Source organism: Mustela lutreola, chromosome 11 (assembly GCF_030435805.1).
Source record: "Mustela lutreola isolate mMusLut2 chromosome 11, mMusLut2.pri, whole genome shotgun sequence".
In the NCBI taxonomy this organism is placed as follows: domain Eukaryota; kingdom Metazoa; phylum Chordata; class Mammalia; order Carnivora; family Mustelidae; genus Mustela; species Mustela lutreola.
In genome coordinates, this window is record NC_081300.1 from 51779332 (window position 1) to 51796678 (window position 17347).

General features: G+C 36.7%; 1 pseudogene; it reads left to right on the plus strand.

The window, feature by feature from the left end:
* The first annotated feature begins 13471 nt into the window (after positions 1-13471).
* On the plus strand, positions 13472-13882 carry LOC131810963 (6-pyruvoyl tetrahydrobiopterin synthase-like; annotated as a pseudogene).
* Positions 13883-17347: the final 3465 nt, after the last annotated feature.

The window sequence follows — 17347 nt, forward strand, 5'->3', positions numbered from 1 at the left end:
AGTTAAACTAGAAAGAATTAGGAAATTCATTAGAGTTCTGATTATTGGACATTAGCCATAATAAAACAGAGTCTCCATATAGTCAGGCTTCCTTACTCAAGTTTTCCATTTTTCCACTTTTAGTCCTGCCTCCTGATTAATTATAACAACCTAATAAAGAATATGCAGTAAGTCATATAGAACCAGGGAGTTCTAGGGAAAATATATCTATCTATATCTATATCTATATGAGTTCTTTGATGATATCAAATATTGCCAAGTAATATTAGTGCATTAATGCCACAAAACATAGAAATTATCAGTAAAATCCATTAATATATATTAATATATATCAAAAATCTAAATCCAAGGTTTAATCATGTATATGGGTGTATCTGTAGGATATGTGTGTGTATGTACATGGTATCTGTGCATATACATATAGGTGATGTCTACAAGGGTGTATGGGTACCTGATATGTGTGTACATGTACTGTGTATCTGTATGCAATGTGGGGTGTGTGTGTGTGTGTGTGTATGTGTGTGTGTGTGTAACAGGAGAGACATGGAGGGGAGCAAAGAAACAGAAATGAGAGAGAAAAGAAGATTGTAGTAAGCCAAAAACCATTTTCTTTCTTTCAGAGCTAATCTCTCCATGGGATCAGAGAGTTTTTGAAGCTAGAAGACAGGAAAACAGACATCTCACAATCAGTCCAAGTTTCCTAAGGAAGTGTTCTGATGGTGAAGAAAGCTCCAAAACCCCTATCTGGGGCAGCCTTCATATCCCCACTAAGACTACAGATTATTTTTAGTGCTTTAATTTTTTAAATTTAGTTTTGTGGCGATTTGTATATGAGAAGGTACAGAGGACAGAAGGATTTGGGTCTTTAGAAGCCCAGAAACTCTGCTGAGTATAAACAAAAAGGAATTCTGTCATTATGTTGTAGTTCCCAGTGACTACAAAAAAAAAAGAAAAAATGTATCAGCAGCAAGGGCATATATTTCAGAAGACTGAAATTCTCCTACTTTCAGTAGGAAAGTATTTGCTACTGAACTGCCTTGATCAACTTTTAAATTAATATTTTATGTGACAGGGAAGTGTCCTCTCCTCCCCACCCCCATCTAAGGATTTATTAACAGCTCTCCCCAAGAGACCAGTTGGAAACACAGCCCAGAAGTATAGGAATTTTCCCTGGCTACTGTCTATCAAAGGCTTTTCTTACAGCAGTAGCTATAAACTGGCAGATGTGGAGCAAAATAAATTCAATTCATATTTTTTCCCTAACCTCTGTATCCCTCAAAGGGAAATATCCTGTGTGTCAATAAATCTAAGCTGCAACATGTCCTGCTGTGTTGAACAAAACCAAATACAGAAAAAAAGATAAATTTCACCAACACTTAGCCCTGCATTGTCCCAGGGACCTGCCCTGGCGGACCTTCAGAGAGGACCGTGACAGTGAATTTCCATCTTTGGGCTGAAATGTACTGAAGTCCGTCAAGGAGGGTTGGAAGGTTCTACCCTATGGAGCACACTCTTACGCTCCATAGGTTGTTTGCACAGTAGTTACATCACAAACCAGGCTGCAGGGTGGGCTTGGCCACTCCTTAAATCTGAACCAACGGGCCTGAATCTTCTTTCCCTAAAGCTCTGACTGCCTGACCAAATAATACGTAGGTCCACTTGATATTTCCTGTGGAAACAAAATATAAAGACGGAACACAAAGGGGGAAAGCTGCATAATTTGAAAGCTCATTTTGTTTCCTTGACCTTCTAAGTGTGATCAGCAAGAATGAATCTGAATTAGGAAAATAATAACAAAGAAAATTTTATTGAAAATGTGGATAGGCTGAGGAAGAGAGAAAGAGCTTAAGTCAAAAGAAATTCTATATATAATCATCTCTTCAAATATGTCTATAAAAGATTATGAAACACAGATGTATAACCATGACCCCTTATATTTATTTGTTTGTTTGTTTGTTTGTTTGTTTTTAGGGAAAGAGAACAAGCAGGCAGAGCAGCAGGCAGAGGGAGAGAGAGAAGCAGGCTCTCCACGAAGCAGAGAGCCCGACGTGGGGCTTGATCCCAGGACCCTGGGATCATGACTTGAGCCAAAGGCAAATGCTCCCGTGACCCCTTAGACCCCTTAGTTTTTTTGTTTATTTAATTTTATTTAATGTTCAACATGCTCCATAAGTTTGATGTTATAATTTTATATTTGAGGAAGGAATTACATTTGGCAGTATTCTTAAGATACAGATTAAATTATATTTTTGCCAAATGATCACTGAAAATAGAAAAACCTTACATGAAAATTTTAAATTGCTAGAAGATAGATTACACAGAGGCATTTATTAAGTATTGAACTTTTTTTAACTTTTTATAATGTAGAGACTTTAACAGATATGACATACAGAAAAAAAAAAAAAAAGCCTTCTAATGAGACAAAGTCATTTTTGAGGCAATAAAATGGGAATCTTCCAGAAAAAAATATTCCTTTTATAAGAAAGGACCAGATAGAGGGGTACCTGGGTGGCTTAGCTGGTTAAGCTTCTGCCTTCAGTTCAGATCATGATCCTAGGGTCCTAGGATTGAGTCCCACAATAAGTGTCACATCAGGCTCCCCAGTCAGCAGGCAGTCTCCTTCTCCCTCTCCATCTGTCCATCCTGCCTGTGCTCCCTCTCTTTCTCCCTCTCTCAAAAATATAAATAAAATCTTTAAAAAAAAAAAAGTTTCTTAAAGGACCAGATAGGACATAACAGAGAAGATGGAAAGATGCAGAATTACAAAGCATAGCAAAAAGGTGGGTAAATGACTAAGGGAAAAAAAGAAAGGGAAATAAAACTGAAGTTGATGAAGAAATGAAAGAGTAAAAACATTTTTTCAAGATATTATTTATTGGGGTGCCTGGGTGGCTCAGTGGGTTAACCCTCTGTCTTTGGCTCAGGTCATGGTCTCAGAGTCCTGGGATCAAACCCCACGTTGGGCTCTCTGTTCGGCGGGGAGCCTGCTTCCCCCTCTCTCTCTGCCTGCCTCTCTGCCTACTTGTGATCTCTCTCTCTCTGCGTCAAATAAATAACAACTTTTAAAAGAAAGATGTTATTTATTTATTTGAGAGCGAGAGAGAAAGCACACATGAACAGGAGCAGAGCAGAGGGGGAGGGACAAGCAGACTCTGTGCTGAATGTGGAGCCCATGGCAGGGCCCAACCCATGACCCAGTTGAAATCAAGAGTGGAATGTCCAATCTGTGAACCACCCAGATGCCTCAAGAACCAAACCATTTTTAAGCAACTTTTATGGGGCACCCAGATGGCTCAGTAGGTTCAGCATCCAACTCCTGGTTTTGGCTCAGGTCGTGATCTCAGGGTCCTGGGGTAGAACCTCAGGCTCTTCACTCAGTAGAGTCTACCTGAGATTCTCTTTCCTCTCTCTCTCTCTCTCTCTGTCCCCACCTCTCACCCACCCCTCTTCCCCCCATTCTCTCTTTCTCTCTCTCTCTCAAAAAAATAAATAAATAAATAGATCTATAAATAAATAAATAAATAAATAAATGTGGCTTTTATTATACAGGAGAAAAAGAAAGGAAGGATGTTACCAAAAAGGTCAGAGAAACTAAATAAGTTAAAATTTACCTAAGGGGACAGAAAGAGGGTCGTGATCATTCTTACAGTTAACTTTTCCTAATTACAATTTAAAAAGCCCCTTGGGAAAAATCTAGAAAATGCATCAAAGTAAACAGAAGAATAAATGATATCCATAATCCCACCATCCAAAGCCAAATGTTATGAATATTCTAGTGTGTTTCCTTCTATATTTTAAATGCATTTTATATAGTTATGAAACTATCACAATTAAATTTATATTCTACTTTTACATTAGAGATGCTATGCAAATATTTTTATGTAATATTTATTTTATAGATATATGAGAGTTTTATTATCTTTTTTCTATTTGGGGGTATTTATGTAGATTCTAGTTTTTCAGCAATATAAACTGCAGTTCAAAAAGCATTTATGCATCAGTTTTTAAGTCTATATTTGGATTTTAACTTTTTCATTGATAAGTATACTCAACCCAAGCACTGACTTTTCTTTCTTTTTTTTTTTTTTTTTAGATTTTATTTATTTGTCAGAGAGAGAGAGAGAGCACAGGCAGACAGAATGGCAGGCAGAGGCAGAGGGAGAAGCAGGCTCCCTGCCAAGCAAGGAGCCTGATATGGGATTCAATCCCAGGACGCTGGGATCATGACCTGAGCCGAAGGCAGCTGCTTAACCAACCAAGCCACCCAGGCGTCCCTGAGTACTGACTTTTCTTAACAAAATTTTTAAGTGCATAATATGGTACTGTTCACCACAGGCACAATGCTGTATAGCAGATCTCTAGAACTTACTCATCTTGCATGACTGACCACTGAACAGCAACTCCACATTTACTCCTTCCCTAAATCCTGGCAACCACTATTCTAGTCTCTGTTTCTGTCAATTTTACTATTCTAGATACATCACATAAGTGGAATCATGTAGTATTTGACCTTCTGTAGCTGGCTTATAATTCGTTCAGCATAATGTTCTCCAGGTTCATCCCTGTTGTTACAAATGGGAAGATTTCCTTCTTTTTTAAGTTCTTTTTTAAGCCTGGATTGTATATATAATACCACATTTTCTTTTTCCATTCATCCATCAATAGACATTTAAGTTTTTTCTTGGCTATTTTGAATAATGCTACACTGAACATGGGAGTACATGTATCTCTTCAAAATAACTGGTTTCAATTCTTTTAGGTATTTATCCGGAAGTGGGATTGCTGGGTCATATGATAGCTCTACTTTTAATTTTTTCAGTATTGCCCATACTGTTTCCCATTGTGGCTGCACCAGTTTAATTTCCCACCAGCACTGTACAGAAATTCAAGTTCCTTCACATCCTGACTCACATTTATTATCTTTTGATTTTTTATAATAGCTATCTTGACAGGTGGGAGGTTATATCTCATTGTGGTTTTCATTTTCATGTCCCTGATGACTAGAGATGTTGAGCATCTTTTCATATACATGTTGGCCAACTGTATGTCTTCTTTGAAGAAATGTCTGTTCAAGCACCTTGCCCATTTTTTTAATTGGGTTATTTGCTGTTGTCTTTTATCTTGTGCTATAAGAGTTCCTTACATTTTTTGGATATTAACACCTTATCATCTACATGGGTTGTAAATATTTTCTCCCATTTTTAGGGAGAATGTTTTCTCTGCTGATTGTTTCCTTTACTGTGCAGAAGCTTTTTAGTTTAATTTTGTCCCACTTGTTTATTTTTGCTTTTGTTGCTTGTGCTTTTGGTGTCATAAGTTTTTTTCTTTAGGCTGGATTTCCATAGCCATATTATTGTTTCAAAGGCCCTCTTTGTTAAATATCCCACTGTATATGGCTAAGGTGCATAAGGTTCTAATTCAGACTCCCAGAGACAGTAACAAGCCTTCATACTAGCACCAATTATTATCATTTTAAAAATTGTAATAAGAATATAAAACCTTTTTTAAAGACTTTTTTACTTATTTACTTGACACAGAGAAAGAGAGAAAGCACAAGTAGGGGGAGCAGGAGGCAGAGGGACAGGGAGAAGGGGAGCCCAATGCAGGGCTTGATCCCAGGACCATGGCATCATGACCCAAGCTAAAGGCAGACACTTAATGACTAAGCCACCCAGGCGCCCCAAGAATATAATACCTTTTTTTTTTTTTAAGATTTTATTTATTTGGCACAGAGAGAGATCACAAGTAGGCAGAGAGGCAGGCAGAGGGAGAGGAGGAAGCAGGCTCCCTGCCGAGCAGAGCAGGGCTCAATCCCAGGACCCTGAGATCATGACCTGAGCCAAAGGCAGAGGCTTAACCCACTGAGCCACCCAAGCACCCCAAGAATATAATACCTTTTAATTCTTAATTCATTTCATGTTTTTCTGACTACTAGAAAGGTTAAAAATTTTATCTCCAGTTGTATTTTCTCATCCAGTCTCTTCCAGCACTTTGTAAGTGTTCTTTTTCTCTGCCAGTTTATTTTAACAGAATTGTAGCTTTTCTTATTGATACCTATTTTTAAAATAGTGAAAATAAAAGCTCTTTGCCATATATACATCTACATAAGCCAATTGTTTTATCTAGTTTTATATTTGTATTTTATTGTAGGGTTTTAATTTTTCTTAAAGGGTTTTCTTTTCTGGTAAAACCTATCAAAATTTTCTTTGTAATTCATCTATCAATTTAAGCCTAGAAAGTTCTTCTACTTACAAATATCAGCTATTTCTGTATGTCAAACTTTTTATAGTTTGACAGTTTTAATTTAACTCTTCAGGACATCTGAATTTCTTTAGAAAATTTAAGAATCTAAATTAAATTCATAAACTTTTCTAACCAATGCTAGTTATTGAATACTTATAACCTATATATTCATGATGCCTATTAAGCATCTATTAAGTTTGGATATATATTAAAGTCTGTTTCTTGCCTAACCTTTTCCACTGATCTATTTCTGGATCAGAAACACATTTTTTTAGTTACTATCATTTTTTTTTAAGATTTTATTTATTTATTTATTTGACAGAGAGAGATCACAAGCAGACAGAGAGGCAGGCAGAGAGAGAGATAGAGGGAAGCAGGCTCCCTGCTGAGCAGAGAGCCCAATGCGGAACTCGATCCCAGGACCCTGAGATCATGACCTGAGCCAAAGGCAGCAGCTTAACCCACTGAGCCACCCAGGCGCCCCCTTAGTTACTATCATTTAATAATATATTCTATTATATGGCAACTATGGTAATTATACAAAACTTTAATGAAAACTTCCTTGCATATCTTGCCAGTTTATTCGTCCATATAAATTTTAGAAAAATAGTGTCCTGCTTAAAAAAAAATATATTAGTGTGTTTAATTGAAAGTGTATTAAATCTTTAAATGAAATTAGGAAAAATTAATATCTTTATAATATTCATTCTAATTCAGTTTCAATCAAATACAACTATACGTAACTTCTTCATTTGCTTTTCACATGTTTCTTGCTAAGGTTATTCATATTTTTTATTATGAAGGCAATTTTTTTTAAACATTTTATTTATTTGACAGACAGAGATCATTATTAGGCAGAGAGGCAGGCGTGGGAAGGGGGGAACAGGCCTCCCACTGAGCAGAGAGCCTGACAAGGGGCTCCATCCCAGGACCCTAAGATCATGACCCGAGCTAAAGGCAGAGGCTTTAACCCACTGAGCCACCTAGGTGCCCCGAAGGCAATCATTTTATTAGTACATTTTTATAACAAATTATTGTTGGTGTAAAAGTCTTTATTTCTATGTATTTATTGATATCCAGTCTTTCCTAAACCCTAATTAATTATCATTGCTTGATTTGTACCCTTGGGTTTTATAACCATATAAATAATTTACAGGCAAAAAATGATATATCCTTTCCAGTTGCATTATTTCTGATTTACTTTTTTAAGTCCTGGTTTTTACCATTGCATTGAAAGGGAAAACTTGAGATTACATGAACTGTGTAATGGAATTCCAAGTGTTGCTAGTTTAAAATTTTTTTTTCATGAAAAACAAAACAGTTATAACAACAACAGTTTGAATAAAGTTCAAACTAAGCTAAATATCTAACCAGGAGAAAGATTTTCAGAAATCTCCCCTTTTTGGGGGAGTACACAGGGGGTTCAGGGTGGTCTCACAAAATAGCCAGAATAGAAAAAAACTGAGGAGCACCTGCAAACAACTACTATTGCAAAATAATTACCCTACTTAAATAATTAAGACATATAAAATTTCATCATTTGAGGATCCTAGGACACCTCTTCCCATACCCTCTTTGAAAATGTAAATACTCCTAGGAGAAGTAACACATATGATTAGAGTCTGTGTGAGTTATACAAACTGCCTTCCTCCTCAAGAGAAAAATTAAACATGTGAGAAGCATTAGATCTCTGATGAAGAGGGAGCCAAAAGGAGAATAAATGACACCAAAATCAGTTGTACTTCAGCCAAGAGACAACTTTTCCTCTGGCCAGCACCTTACTGATTCTCTTCCTAACCCATAATCTCCCTCTCCACTCCTTTTCCATCACTATCACTCCTCCCTCAAAACACCTAGGCTTGAGTTTCATTTCTTCCAGGAACAGATAGTTCCAAAATGCCACCTAATCTCTAGGCTTTGATTTCCTATAAATTAAATATTGGAACAAAATAATCACTTGAAAGTTTTATAAGTGTTGAGAGCTTATAAGTGTTTTTTATGGAAAAGGGTAAAATATTCTTTCCAAATTTTAATACTTTCTCTTCAGGACAAAGAAAAACACCAAGTGTTTCTAATGCAGCAAAAATTAAATTTTCTGAAAACTGACTTTTGACTACAAAATACTGACCTGTTGTTTTTAATCAGACTTGAGAAACTAAACAAAATGTACATTGCTCTGTTTTAAAAATATTTCTTCAGGCTGGTTATCATGTGGCAGACTGAACACACACATTTACCTCTTCTTCTTTGTAAATTATCACTAACAAAACTGTAAAGGGTATTGTTTTTCTTTAAAGGTATTATCTTAAAGGAAAGCATAAACTTATAAGCACAAGGAGTCTTGGGGAGAAAAAAAAATAATGGCAGGGGTTGGGGAAGAAAGGAATGAATAAGCAGAACAGAAAGGATTTTTAGGGCAGCAAAACTACCCTTATGATACTGCAATGGCAGATATATGTCATTATATATTTGTCCAAGCCCACAGAATGTACAACATCAAGAGTGAACCCTAAGGTAAGCTATTGACTTGGGGGTGATAATGATGTGTCTATGTAGGTTCATCAATTGTAACCAAGGTAACACTCCAGTGAGGAATGTTGATAATAGAAGAGGCTGTGCAAGAGTGGAGAGAGATTGCTGTACTTTCCACTCAACTTTGCTGTGAACCTATAACTGCTCTAAAATTTAAAATTTATTTTTTTAATGGCAGCAAAATTTGTGGAGATGTAAAGCATAAGAACGAATGGATACTTCTGCAAAAAAAAAAAAAAAAAAAAAAGGCTGAACCCTAAGTTGTCTATGGGAAAAACTAAGCAGAAACCTAAATTACAAACCCAAATCTTCACAAGTCTCAGCAATCAGCAGCTTTAGGAAATTCTGTATTAAAAATGAAGATGTAGCTAAAACAGGGAAGAATGTTGAAAGTTTGATAAAGAAGGCCTACATGAGCTCCCCTACTTTGCTCAGCTGAGTGACTAACACTCCTTCACCTCAGGGAACGGGAAAACAGCCTCTGGACTGGGACACCAAGCACAGTTGAAGTCAGGCGTTCCATACTGAAGAGGATCTGAAGCCATATCCTACTGTAGGAGATAGAATGCTGAAACCCTAAACCTCTTCCCTGACTTGGATCACAGAACATTGGTGAGAGAGATTTTATTTGCAGAATCTGACCCAAAAAACACAAAAAAGAAACTAAAGATATTGATATTTGAGTGTATCCTCCATGAAATAATCAAATCAGCTCAGCCTATTATAAAGTCCATACTCAAGAATCCCTATACATGCACTCAGCTTCTTAGTGGACCACAGTTAAATATTAATTCACAGCTAAGGACAATACACATAGAAAGAAAGACACCACGTTTTCAAAGAAAAATAAAACAGAGATAAAGGAAACTGAAGGAAACAGAGATCATTCAAGAAATTGTTTTTGCATTTTTTTTACAGTGTATCATCAGAATTCTCCAAAAGAAATAAGATTTTGCATCAATACAGCAACAAGATAATGTTGCAGAGATGAAACTTTCAGAACACAAAAAAAGTGCTTTTACTTTTATAAAACAGTTGTAGAAATGAAAAACTCGATTTCTAGAATGACTGGATAATAAAAATTAAAATATCTCTCAGAAAGTAGAATCAGAAAGACAAAGGTATGAAAAATAAGAAAGAAAAGATAAAGTTAGAGGCAAAGTCCAAGAGATCCAACATCACAATAAAAGAGTTCCAGAACAAGAGAACAGAGAAAACTGAAAATTTTCCAAATCTGAAAAATACATTTCCACATTGAAAGAATCCATGAGAGCATAGAATAATAGCTAAAAATAGCCCTATTCTAAGGTACATCACCAGGAAATATGAGGACTGAGTCAGAGAGACTGCTCTTAAAACTTCCAGAAATAAAATGAATTTACACACAAAGGATCAAGAATCAAATTGGCTCACACTTCTCAAAAGGCACACTGGAAGCTGGAAGAAACGTCTTCAAAATTATAAGATAAATTATTTGCAATATAGGGGCGCCTGGGTGGCTCAGTGGGTTAAAGCCTCTGCCTTCGGCTCAGGTCATGGTCCCAGGGTCCTGGAATCGAGCCCCATATTAGGCTCTCTGCTCAGCAAGGAGCCTGCTTTCCCCTCTCTCTCTGCCTGCCTCTCTGAATACTTGTGATCTCTGTCTGTCAAACAAATACATAAAATCTTTTTAAAAAGTTATTTGTAATAGAGAATTATATATCCAACCAAAACAAACTGAAGGTTTTGGAGGGGAGGGAGTGAGGGGTTGAGTAAGTCTGATGGTGGGTATTATGGAGGGCATGTATTGCATGGAGCACTGGGTGTGGTGCATAAAGAATGAATTTTGGAACACTGAAAAAAAAATAAAATAAAATAATTTTTTTAAAAAAGATAGATTCAGATAAGGCATTTTTTTTTGCCCATTTTTTTTTAATTTTAATAAATTTTTTTATTTTTTATAAACATATATTTTTATCCCCAGGGGTACAGGTCTGTGAATCACCAGGTTTACACACTTCACAGCACTCACCAAAACACATACCCTCCCCAATGTCCATAATACCACCCCCTTCTCCCAAACCCCCTCCCCCCAACAACCCTCAGTTTGTTTTGTGAGATTAAGAGTCACTTATGGTTTGTCTCCCTCCCAATCCCATCTTCTTTCATTTATTCTTCTCGTACCCACTTAAGCCCCAAGATTCTATTTATTTATTTGTCAGAGAGAGAGAGCACAAAGAGGGAGAAGCAGGTTCCCCATTGAGCAAGGAGCCCGATGTGGGGCTCAGTCCCAGGACCCTGGGATCATGACCTGAGCCAAAGGCAGACGTTAAAGCTTAACTACCTGAGCCACCAGGCATCCCGAGAATAAAGGTATTTTTCAAACATATGTCAAAAATTGGTCTCCCAGTTACCTCCATTCAAAAGGCTACCGGATGAGTAAACCAAGAAAGATGAAGACATGGGACCTTGGGAAATGTGATCCAATTAACAAAGACTTAGCCAGAATCTCCCATAATGAGAGAGATGAGTGAGTTAAGACATCAGCTATGCAGAAGGCCTAAAGAGCAATGAGTCTAGATAACAGCAAGTCAAAAGCTCCAGTTGGGAAAGATTTGTGGTAGATGATACCAGGGATCCTTCTCTCCACCCAGATAAAAATTACACTCTCAGAATCTTTGTGATACAACTATTTTGGAACTCTGGAGTCTAATGAAGGCTTGCCACTTCCAGGCAAAGGTTGGGACTGTAAATTGCAGTTAACTTCAGTGAATTTCAGCTCGTAGCATTGCAGCAGCTACCCATTCCCCATGGTTCGGTTCCATGGCAGGCAGCTGTGCACATGCTCCTGGAGCAGCTTGCACAGCTTGTGGGAGACAGGATGGCCAAGAAGGACTCTGTCCTCCAAATAGTAGGAATCACTACTGATTCTACAGAAATAAAAAGAATTAGAGTATTATGAATAGTTGTACATCAACAAACTGGATAACCTAGATGAAATGAAGAAATTCTTAGAAACATAAAATCTACCAAGATTAAGTCACAAAGATAGAAAAACAAAATGATAGATTAAAAGACAGAATCAATAATCAAAAATCTCCTGACAACAACTCTGGATGAGATGGATACACTGGTGAACTCTACTACATATTGAATTAACTAACACTATTGATGAACTAACACCAACCCTTCTGTTGCAAAAAATTGAAGAGACAGGAACACTTCCTAACTCATTTTACGAAGCCAGCATTACTCTAATTACAAAGTCAAGGACACTATAAGGAAAGAAAACTACAAACCAATATCTTTTATGAATGTTGATGCAAAACTCCTTAACAAATTAACAGTAAACTGTATTCACGAATATATTAGAAAGATTATACACCATGACCAAGTGGGATTTATTCCTGGAATGCAAGGAGAACTCAACATGAAAACTGATCAGTATAGGGATACCTGGGTGGCTCAGTCAGTTAAGCATCTGCCTTCAGCTCAGGTCATGATCCCAGGGTCCTGGGATTGAGTCCCACATCAGGTTCCTTGCTCAGCAGGAAGCTTGATTCTCCCTCTGCTTGCCATTCTCCGCTCTGACAAATAAATACAGTTAAAAAAAAACTCTTTAAAAAAATTGACAAAGTTTAAAAAAAATTGATCAGCACAAACACACTACAGCAACAGAATGATAGAAAAACCCTATGGTCATCTCAATTGATGCAGAAAAAGCATCTGATAAAATTCAGCACCCTTTCAAGAGATAAATAAATAAATAAATACATAAACTAAAAATGGAAGTAAACTACCCCAAGATAGCAAAACATAATAAAAGCCATATATGAAAAACCCATAGCAAACATCATACTCAATGGTAAAAAACTGAAAGCTTTTCTTCTAAGATCAGAAACAAAGCCAGAAGGCCCACTTTCACCACTTCAAGCCACAGGAATTAGGCAAGAAAGAAATAAAAGGCACCCAAATTGGAAATGAAGAAGTAAAAGCAAGATGATATGATCTTACATATCGAAAACACTACAGATTCCACCCACGGAAAAAATTACTAGGATAATCAAATTCAGCAGAGTAGTGGGATATAAAGGCAACATGCAAAAACTAGTTGCATTTCTATATAATAAACAATGAACAATATGGAAAAGAAATTAAGAAAGCAATCCATTTATAATAGCATCAAAAACAATAAGATACTGGGGTTCCTGACTGGTTCAGTTGGTAGAGGATGTGAATCTTGATCTCAGGGTCATGGCTTTGAGCCCCACACTGGGCTAAAGTTAAGATTACTTTAAAAAAAAAAAAAAAAAGCTGGAAGTTTGTCCTTTCCAGGGGCACCTGGCTGGCTCAATCAGTAGAGTATGTTACTCTTAATATCAGGTTTGTGAGTTTCAGGCCCACCCTGAGTATAGAGATTAAATAAAAATTTTTTAAATGTCTAAAAAACAATAATTTCTGAGGTTTAAAAAAAAAAAAGAAAGAATGAAGGAATAGGGGCTCCTGGATGGCTCAGTCAGTTTAGCATCTGCCTTCAATCCAGGTCATGATCCCAGGGTCCTGAGATTGAGGCTCATGTGGGGCTCCCTGCTCAGCAAGGAGTCTGCTTCTCCCTCTGTCCCTCCTGTTGCTTATGATTTCTCTCTCTCAAATAAGTCAATAAAATCTTTAAATAAATAAATAAAATACTAGCAGTGAGGTGACAAGAGCAGGAGGTATGGTTGGTTGCTACAAGGTTTCCATCATCTCCTTTAGCATGACCCACCAGTTTGACAGCAAATCTCTGAGTAACCAAGAAAACTTAAAATTGTTTGAGAAATGGAACAATCCCAATGACCATGAGCACAATTATAAAGTTGTGGTGATAGTATGTGGAGCAAATGATCCTGTTACAGGCATGGTTATGATTTTGACTGACCTCAAAGAGTATATGGAGGCAATTAAGAAGCCTCTTGATCATAAGAATCTGAATCCAGATGTGTCATACTTTGCAGATGTTGTAAGCACTGCAGAAAAATGTAGCTGTGCATATCTGGGAAAATCTCCAGAATTTCTTCCTCTGGAAGTTTTTTATAAAGTAAAAGTATACGAGACTGACAATAATATTATTGTCTATAAAGGAGAATAGATTTTAGGGGTTAATACTATAGAAATATTCATTTCTTTCCCTATTTGAAAAAGGTCTTTATCCCTTATTATACTATTATACTATTAAGAAGTCATTACATAACTGTCATACCTCTACATTGTTTTCTGGAATGCCTGATTTATTGAAATCATTGTGTGTAAGATCTGTTGTGAATTCAAACCTATTTTAAAATGAAACCTGTAAAACAAACAAAGGATTAAATACTTTGAAATTAACCAAGGATACAAAAGACTTTTACTATAAAACATTGCTGAGGGGCACCTGGGTGGCTCAGTGGGTTAAAACCTCTGCCTTCGGCTCAGGTCATGATCCCAGGGTCCTAGGATCGAGCCCCGCATTGGGCTCTCTGCTCAGCAGGGAGCCTGCTTCCTCCTCTCTCTCTCTGCCTGCCTCTCTGCCTACTTGTAATCTCTGCCTGTCAAATAAATAAATAAAATCTTTAAAAAAAAAATAGTCAAGTTGGGCTTTGCAAAATGTTTTAAATTTTATGCCTCATAGACTAAAAAGGATTAAGAGTACACTTATCTTCATGAGCACTGAGTAATATATAGAATTGTTGAATCATTATCTTGTATACCTGAAACTAAATAACATTGTATGTTAATTATACCTGAATTAAAATTTTTATAAAAAGAATTTCTAAGTGTGAGACTCCAGTGATTTTAATGTGCCCACAGGCCTATTGTTCCCAAATTAGGTATGCATCAGAATCAAGTGAGAAGGTACAATAGAATACAGAGGCCCAAATTTATTTAACCAAGCATAGGACTTTGGTCTTTGCATTTTAAAGTAGTTCCCCAGAGAATTTCTGCTATCTAACAAAGTTCTTTTTTTTTTTAACATTTTTTTTTAAAGATTTTATTTATTTATTTGTAAGAGAGAGAGTGAGAGCGAGCACAGGCAGACAGAGTGGAAGGCAGAGTCAGAGGGAGAAGCAGGCTCCCTGCGGAGCAAGGAGCCCGATGTGGGACTCAATCCCAGGACGCTGGGATCATGACCTGAGCCAAAGGCAGCTCTTAACCAACTGAGCCACCCAGGCGTCCCTCTAACAAAGTTCTTGAGAACCACTCCATAGACCATGCACACAAACAAAAAACATCAAAAGGCAACAGAGTAAATCTATTAACAGAGTAAATAGGAAACTATTTGCAAATGATATATTTGATAAGGATTAATATCTAGAATAAATATAAAATCTTAAATCTCAACAGCAATAAAACAAACAACCTAACTCCAAAATGGGCAAAAAACTTGAATGAACATTTCTTCAAGGAAGATATATAAATGTTATGTAAAGTACAAGAAAAGATGCTCAACATCACTAATCATTGGAGAAATGCAAATCAAAACCACAATGAGATACCATCTCACACACATTCAGATGGCCACCATCATCAATCAATCAATCAATCAATAGAAAACAACAAGTCCAGAGAGGATGTGGAGAAATTGGAACAACTGTACACTATTAGTGGTAATGTAAAATGGTACAGCCACTGTGGAAAACAGTATGAGAGTTCTTCAACATTTTTAAAATAGAATTACCATATGATCCAGCAATTCCATTTCTGGTTATATAACCAAAAGAACTACAGAAGATTTTTCAATGATGTATCTGTTTACTCATGCTCACAGCCGCATTATTCACAATAGCTAAAATGTGAACATAACCGCTGTATCCACTGATGGATGAATGGATAAGCAAAATGTGATACCTACATACAATGGAATATCATTCAGACTTTTTAAAAAAAGGAAACTCTGACATACGGTATAGCATGAATGAACTTGATGGTATTATGTTAAGTGAAATAAGCCAATCACAAAAAAAAAATAAAACCCACATATGATTCTACTTACGTAAAGCACTTAGATTAGTCAAAATTATAGACAGAGGAAGCAGAATGGTGGTTGCCAGGGGCTATAGTGGGGGAGGAAAGGGGAGCCGTTGTTTAATGGGAACAGAGTTTCAGTTTTTATAAGATGAAAAGAGTTCTGGAGATGGATGATATTGATGGTTGTACAATATGAACGTACTTAATACTACCAAACTGTACACTTAAAAAAAATTAAGATGATAAATTCTGTTATGTCTATTTTATCACAATTTTAACAGTAAGAAAAAACCTCCAGTAGGAACATCTCCAAAAGATGAAAAAGATACATTACCTGAATTTTTTGATAAATTAAGAAGAGATGTAAACTTCCGGTGGAGGTGAAGGGGAGGGCATGCCTGGGTGGCTCAGTCATTAAGCCTCTGCCTTCCGTTCAGGTCATTATCTCATCGGCATTGAGTTCCCTGCTTGGCAGTGGAAGCCTGCTCACAACCCCTGCTTGTGTCTCTCTCTGTCAAATAAATAAATTAAATCTTTAAAAATAATAATAATAAACATCCAAGGGATAAATTAAGGGTAAAAGATAAGCACAGAGAAAACAAAGCAAATGCAACACAAGACAATTATTAATTCCAGCAAAAGACATTTTAAAATCTATGCAAGTAAAGAAAATAATCACTGTACAATACATAACTAAGCTAGGCCCACCTCTGACATTTGGGAAAGGGGCAGGGGAATGATAAATGAAGGCCCATATATCATATAACTGTACATTTTTTAAATGTAAATCAAGTTTTTAAAAAGTATTAAATAAAATACATCCTACCTCCTACCTTAAGTAAATCACCTAGAAGGCCAGGATTGAATTTAAACCCTGATACTTCTCAGAGTTCCACACCAGAGCTTAGCAGTAGATGGAGAGCTAGCTACTGACCTCAAACCAAGAGCCTACCCCTTTCTATTCCAACTTCAAGATCCAACCCACACACTGAAGAAATTTGTGGGCATGTTTAAAGACCAACACATGTATCCAGGCTTGGATCATACCCTCACACTTTCCCTTTAGATGCATACACAGGTGGCACCATCCACTTTCAGTGGGACACATGAGGATGGGTCCTGCACAGACTATAGAAGCAGCTTCAGGGTCACTTAGGCAGGGAATTCAGGGACCCAAATTGAGATCTGGAAAGAGAGTTTCTTTGATTCTCTGAATTCCACTCCAAGGGAGAAAGGCCAGAGCAAAAACTTCTAAAGTCTGGCTCACAAGACATGGACCCCTTTGCAAGTGTCTAAGAGTAGTAATGGGCTCACCTGAAAACAACGTTTATAAAATCATGTTAACACAAATGAATATTAATATAAAAATCTTAATATATGGATTTTTTCAGAAGGATGAGGGGGATGGGAAACATGCAGTACAGTGCTTGGTAACAAGTGGAAAATGATTAAAGAAAGATAAAGTCTAATCTTTTATGGTAGTAAGTCAATAGATGATGTCTAACTGTAAAAAACATAAAAGTTGCCATACAATTGTGTTATTTTGAGATATGAAGGAAAATGAAAAAGAAATATCTAAAAATCACTGAGCTCTAGGAAACAAAAAAAG